The 6443-nt window shown below is 39.5% G+C and overlaps 1 pseudogene; it reads left to right on the top strand.

Moving 5' to 3' along the window:
* The first annotated feature begins 4005 nt into the window (after positions 1 to 4005).
* Positions 4006 to 5852, top strand: LOC143386427 (ubiquitin carboxyl-terminal hydrolase MINDY-2 pseudogene; annotated as a pseudogene).
* Positions 5853 to 6443: the final 591 nt, after the last annotated feature.

Below are 6443 nucleotides of genomic sequence, written 5' to 3'. Positions count from 1 at the left end.
CTGAGAAAGGCAGGGTATTCTTTGAAGCTCACAATGATTACTATGGTTTTATGTTATTTTCCTAGAACTATTTTTTGATTCATATCTCTTGTTAAACATTAAAATTTGCCAAACTAGGCCTTATTTATCTTAACCAGGGAAATTAAACATCAACCTAATGAGGATTTATCTTTTAATGAGAATACTAGATTAAAAAGTTGATAAATTAAATCTCCTTCATTTCCACCTAATTTTTCTATATGATCTTTTCTGAAAAATTACATATATCCATATATATATATATATATATATATATATATATATATATATATATATATATAATTATAAGCATAGTAGAGAATAAAAATGAATTTGCATTTGTACCTTCTAATTTTAAAATTCTTAAATTTTAATTCTTAAAAATGCCAGGGTACAGAAGATTCATACATATTTTCAGATGGATCCCCCTGAAACTGCCTGAATTTTATAAAACAAGAAAATATCAACAGAAAAACCCTCATCAACCACATTTTTAAAATCAGCATTTTTAAAAGTGCATGTAATTCAAAAATTACCTTCAATGATATCATATGTAAATTAGATCCAGTATAAAGTATGTTTTAAAAAATTAAATAGAGTTATTATAGTCTTTTGTCAAGTGCAATTCATTTCAACTGCTGAACATTAGGAAAAAATCTCAAAAAACAAAAGTCATTTAGATTAACAAACTAGTTAAATGTTATTTTATATTGCTAATCCACCAGTGCTGTGCATAGAATGCTATGCTGAGTTGCTAGTGTTTAGTTGTTTGTCATAGCACATTGTTCTGTTAATATAGGGCATAGATATGCACTCTGAAATGATGAAAAGCCAATCACTTAAATTTCTTAAAATGATGCTTTAAACCTAAATTTTCTCAATTCATTATCATTCTAACCTCACATGGAAATGTGTTTCACCTTAGGTGCATTATACCATTAAAATGATCAAACATAATGGCTAATGAGGTAGTAAATGCATTGGTTGTGTCATCAAAATGGGTCTCAAGCAGCTCTCTCCAAAAAGCAGATGAAATCTCAGGCCCTTGATAGCAGAAGAGAAATATATGATGGTTCAGATTTTAACAAAGAGAAAGAGCTTATTTAGAAAATGAAAGGTGTGAAGATACACATTTTCAGAGCAGAATATGGACTATCTTCAGAGTGAGAAGCACTTTTGGGGTCTCAGTCTCTTCTTTAAGAAAACTTTGTAAGGAAGGCATGGGAGGATATGTGGGAGCCACCTCAGCCTGGCGATGTCCTTTCTTTGACCATGGATCACAAGATGTTTATGGAGTCTCATCTTCTTCTAGGATCTTCAGTCTTTCATTGCCTCTTCTATCTAAATAATATTTGGAACATACTATGTTATAACGTTTTAAAAATCTATCTCCCTGCCTTTGCTTTATATAAGAAGAAAATACTTGTGTAGGCTCCCAGTGCACTTAAACTTAAATCAAAATAAGCCAATTTTCCTAGATAAGTGAATTTGCAATAAATAACTCTAAGATTTGTAGATTTCTCAGGGATTTGGGAGTGACAGGCATAGAGGGGGAAAAAACAGCTCTAGGATGTAAGTCTGATCATGTGACTTTTAGATTTATAGCTAGTCTCTTTTTTAACTTATTTTTGTCTTCATTCTGCATGTTAATTTCTTCTACCAAACCTCACTCTAATCAATTTTCCCCCAAAATATTTATTCATGTATTTATTTTTTTGATACTAGAGAATTAACCCAGGGGTGCTTTACCACTAAATTACACCCTAACAATTTTTAAATTTTATTTTGGGAGACAAAGACTTGCTAAATTCCTTAGGGCATTGCTAAATTGCTAAGGCAACTCGCAATCCTTCTGTCTCAGCTCCTCAAGTAGCAGGGATTATAGGTGTGTACCACTGTGCCTGCCTGAAAGTACTTCCTTTTTAAAGGAAGTAACTTGGCTCTGAATTCTGCTCCATGTCATTGTGATGCTTTGTTCCTTATCTAAAGAATTTTATTTGCTTGAAGGCAAAATTCTCAAATGGTGTTAGAATTGCCAAACTACTGCTTGGAAATATTATATTTCAAAAATTATAATTATGGGTTAATGAACACTATACTGTGGTGAAGTTACTGAGTTTTCTGAAGTGTAATGATTACTTTGGACAAGTTTAATTAAACAAAACTTAAATGGTGATCGAATTGGTATTGTTATATAAAGACACTTGGGTGCATGCTTGTGAATATTGTTGAAGGGCACAAATGAAGTCTTTGCAGGTTGGGAAAGTTGATATGAAACCCACAGCATTCATGTACCCTCTCTAGGAGTCAGTTTTTCTAAATCAGAAGTCTGGTCTGCCCTGGTAGCTAAAAAGTGTGGAATGTCTTTGATACTTATGCCATATTCTTCGGCAAATATCAGGGTATCATTTGGAATTCTGAGATTTTTAACTTCTTATGTGATCTGTCCTGTTTCCTTGTGATAGATACAAAGCTTAACTTGGCTCTGAATTCTGCTCCATGTCATTTTGATGATTTGTGCCTGATCTAAAGAATTTTATTTGCTTGAAGTCAAAATAATGTAACTTTTCTGTTGATTCCTAATCTTAGATGGATGATTCTTTAAGCAACAAACATTTGGGTTATTGATAAATTGAAAATTCCATAAATTAAATTTATGGATATTGCTTGGGAGACAAAATTAACAAGGCATTCATATCATTGAAGTACTTAATAAATCAGTCCAGTTATAGGCAAGAGAATATAGAAAAAGATGGTGCTTTAAGGTGCATAATCACTACCAAACTCAAGGAGCACTTTCTTTTCATCCTCTAGCTGAACTTAACATTTCTATTTTAATGTATAATCAGAAAACAATTGGGAATGAATGCTCCTGATCTCAAAGAAGCCCTCTCATTAGAGGTATAGCTGAGAGCTGTAATATAAGAGGTGAAATTCACTGTGACTAAACATGCAAATTTCTTACCCTGACTTTTAAGTAGGAGAGCACCAAGCTTCAAAACTGAAATTATCTTAAGAAATAATGTTGTGGCAATGCCTGACCTGAAATTGGGCTGCTATGTATTAAATTTCTATATTTCAGTTTCTGGAACAAGTGAAGAATCTAGGACTTCAGGTTGCTGCATGATTTTGGCAGCCTTTCCTTATATCTCCCATTCCGGTGTATATTGCTGAAAAAAAAGTAAATAAAAGGGAGAAAACACACATAAAGATTTGTACAGAGTAATCAAGACTTTGTCCATAGGCATTGTGAGTCAGAGATAAGGTAACTGGAGATGCCGTTTTGAATAGTGACCCAAAAATAGAATACAGCCTCTGTATATTACATTGCTGGGCAACCTGTCTGCTTGTAAGAAAAGGTTCGGGGAAACTCAAAAAAGTCACTATATTAATATAAGAGGAAGAAATTTCAGTGCAACCATAAATAAAATTTCACTTACTCACCTATGTCAGAAATAATCACTGAGCATCTATCAAATAAAAAAGGAATTTGGTCTCTTAGCTTCCTATTTAATTCATTATGAGCAAAAGTTTAAATGGTTCTAGGATCCTGTCTACAAGGAACTTAAAATATCTACAAGAAAATGACATAATCATAAAAAAAAAGACTGCCAAATGTTTTAAATTAGGCATAAAAATGCATGAGAGTTCAGAAGAAAAGCCGATTAGGCCCGCCACGCCCAGCTTTCGGGACTCAAGCCGGCACCCGCATGCTGGAGGGACGGGGCTACGTGGGCGGCTGCTGCGGGTTCGCCTTCGCCCCGCATAGCTCAGTCGTGCGGGGGCACGCCCCTATCGGGCGGAGGGCGGGCAGCGGCGTCGCACGCGCTCCCGGTGCCCTCCCCGGTGACGTGCCTGGCCAGGGCCGCGCTAAGGCGCTGTAACTGCCAGTGCCGCTGCCAGTGCCGCTGTCATGGCGTCGGAGGTGCTGGCTGAGGAGTGCTGGCCACGGTCTCTATAGAGCCAGGGGCAGGTGGCCGGCCGGGTATGGAGAGCGGCCCGGAGAGCCTGCTGCCGCTAGAACACGGGGTGGCGGCCTGGCCAGGGCCGGGAACAGGTACTCACCCAGAAGGACTACAGGAGACCAGGCTTGCCGCTGGAGATGGTCCTGGAGTACGGGCGGCGGAGAACTGCAGCGGGAATGGGCAGGGGGCGGCGGCTGCCAGAAGCCCCCCAGACTCGGCTTCTCCCGCGGGCTCTCCTCAGACTCCTGGACTCTGCAGCTCCTTCCCGGGCTTGGACTTGAAGGAGAGCGTTTTGGAGCATCTTGCTCCCGTGAAGGCGCCTCTGAAAGGGCAGCACAAGGTGACTGCCTCCCCCGAGACAGCCGAGGCCGTAGTGGGCCTTGGTTTGGGTCCAGCTGGAGACTCGGGCCCGCCTGGATCCTGCCGACACCTGCCGAGCAGAACTGGCGGCCGCCGGCTCCGAGGAGCCCCGCAGCGCTGGCGGCCTCAGCAGCAGTTGCAACGACCGGAGCCCTCCTGGGGAATCGCCAAGCCTGGACTTCCTAGAGTCGTTCTCTAACCTGCATTCTTTCCCCAGTAGCTCCGCATTCAATAGGGAGGAGGGATCAGAGAACAAGGTTCCCGAGGAGGAGGAGGGCGCGGCAGTATTGCCTCTGGCTGCCCCTCTGTGCAGAGAGGAGGAGGAGGACACTGCTCAGGTGTTGGCAGCCTCCAAGGAATGCTTCCCGGGACAATCTGTGTATCACATCAAGTGGATCCAGTGGAAGGAAGAGAACACACCCATCATCACCCAGAATGAGAATGGACCCTGCCCATTGCTGGCCATCCTCAATGTTTTGCTTCTGGCTTGGAAGGTGAAACTTCCACCAATGATGGAAATTATAACTGCTGAACAACTGATGGAATATTTAGGAGATTACATGCTTGATTCGAAGCCAAAAGAAATTTCAGAAATTCAACGTTTAAATTGTGAACAGAATATGAGTGATGCTATGGCAATTTTGCACAAACTTCAGACAGGCCTGGATGTAAATGTCAGATTCACTGGTGTTCGAGTGTTTGAATATACACCGGAATGCATAGTGTTTGATCTTCTTGATATTCCCTTGTACCATGGGTGGTTAGTGGACCCTCAGATTGATGACATTGTAAAAGCTGTTGGTAACTGCAGCTACAACCAACTAGTGGAGAAGATCATCTCTTGTAAACAATCAGACAATAGTGAGCTGGTTAGTGAAGGCTTTGTAGCTGAGCAGTTTCTAAATAATACAGCCACTCAACTGACATACCATGGATTATGTGAACTAACTTCAACCGTTCAGGAAGGAGAACTTTGTGTGTTCTTTCGGAATAATCATTTTAGCACCATGACCAAATACAAGGGTAAACTGTATTTGTTGGTAACAGACCAGGGATTCCTTACTGAAGAAAAAGTTGTTTGGGAAAGCCTGCACAATGTAGATGGTGATGGAAATTTCTGTGACTCAGAATTTCATCTTCGGCCTCCTTCAGATCCTGAAACTGTATACAAAGGACAACAAGATCAAATAGATCAGGACTATCTTTGGCATTATCTCTACAACAAGAACAGCAGAGTCAAGAGATGAATTGGGAATAAATCCCAGAAGGAATCAGTGATTTGGAACTAGCAAAGAAACTTCAAGAGGAAGAAGACAGACGGGCTTCTCAGTACTACCAGGAACAAGAACAAGCAGCACTACTGCTAATACACAGGCCCAGCTGGGCCAGCTGTTACAAGCCTCTCCATCAAGTGGAAGACAATCTGGGAATAGCGAACAGAAATGAAAGGAACCTCGAGAAAAAGATAAAGAAAAGGAAAAGGAAAAGAATAGCTGTGTCATTTTGTAACAAGTACTAGACTCTGTTGGAATCACCTATATGTGTTGAGAAACAAGACCACATGAGGAAAGGAAGAAAAACCGATAATACCGTCTGTGCCTGATTTCCCATTGGATTTTGTTCATGTTTTTCAGGGGAAAGGTTGTTACTTTGTTACAATCAGACTTCTTAAAGTCACACAATATACTCTTTATGAGCTGGAGTTTCATGTTACAAGTTGGAAATGCTGTATTGTCATTCATGAAGAATACTGTACTTGTAGCCAAATAAGCAAATCACAGCGAATTTTGTGTCATAGTGACATTCATAATTCATATCAGTTAGTAAGCTATTTCATCTTCTAACAATGAATGGAGGTATTTGATTTAGTCTGATTCCTTCCTGAAATCTAAGTATTAGCACAATAGTTTCTGAAATTTTTACATCCTTAAATTATGATCTAATCCATGAGAAACCAGGGGTTTAATATGGAATTTAAAAAGAAAAAAATACCAAAAATAAATAACAGGAATAAATGATCCTTAATTGTATATTGAACTAGTTCAGCCCTTGAACAGCTTTACCTTTCTTTACTAATGTACATTTTAGATATTAAGAACA

This window comes from Callospermophilus lateralis, unplaced genomic scaffold (assembly GCF_048772815.1).
Source record: "Callospermophilus lateralis isolate mCalLat2 unplaced genomic scaffold, mCalLat2.hap1 Scaffold_83, whole genome shotgun sequence".
In the NCBI taxonomy this organism is placed as follows: Eukaryota; Metazoa; Chordata; class Mammalia; order Rodentia; family Sciuridae; genus Callospermophilus; species Callospermophilus lateralis.
This window is presented reverse-complemented; position numbering and strand designations above follow the sequence as displayed.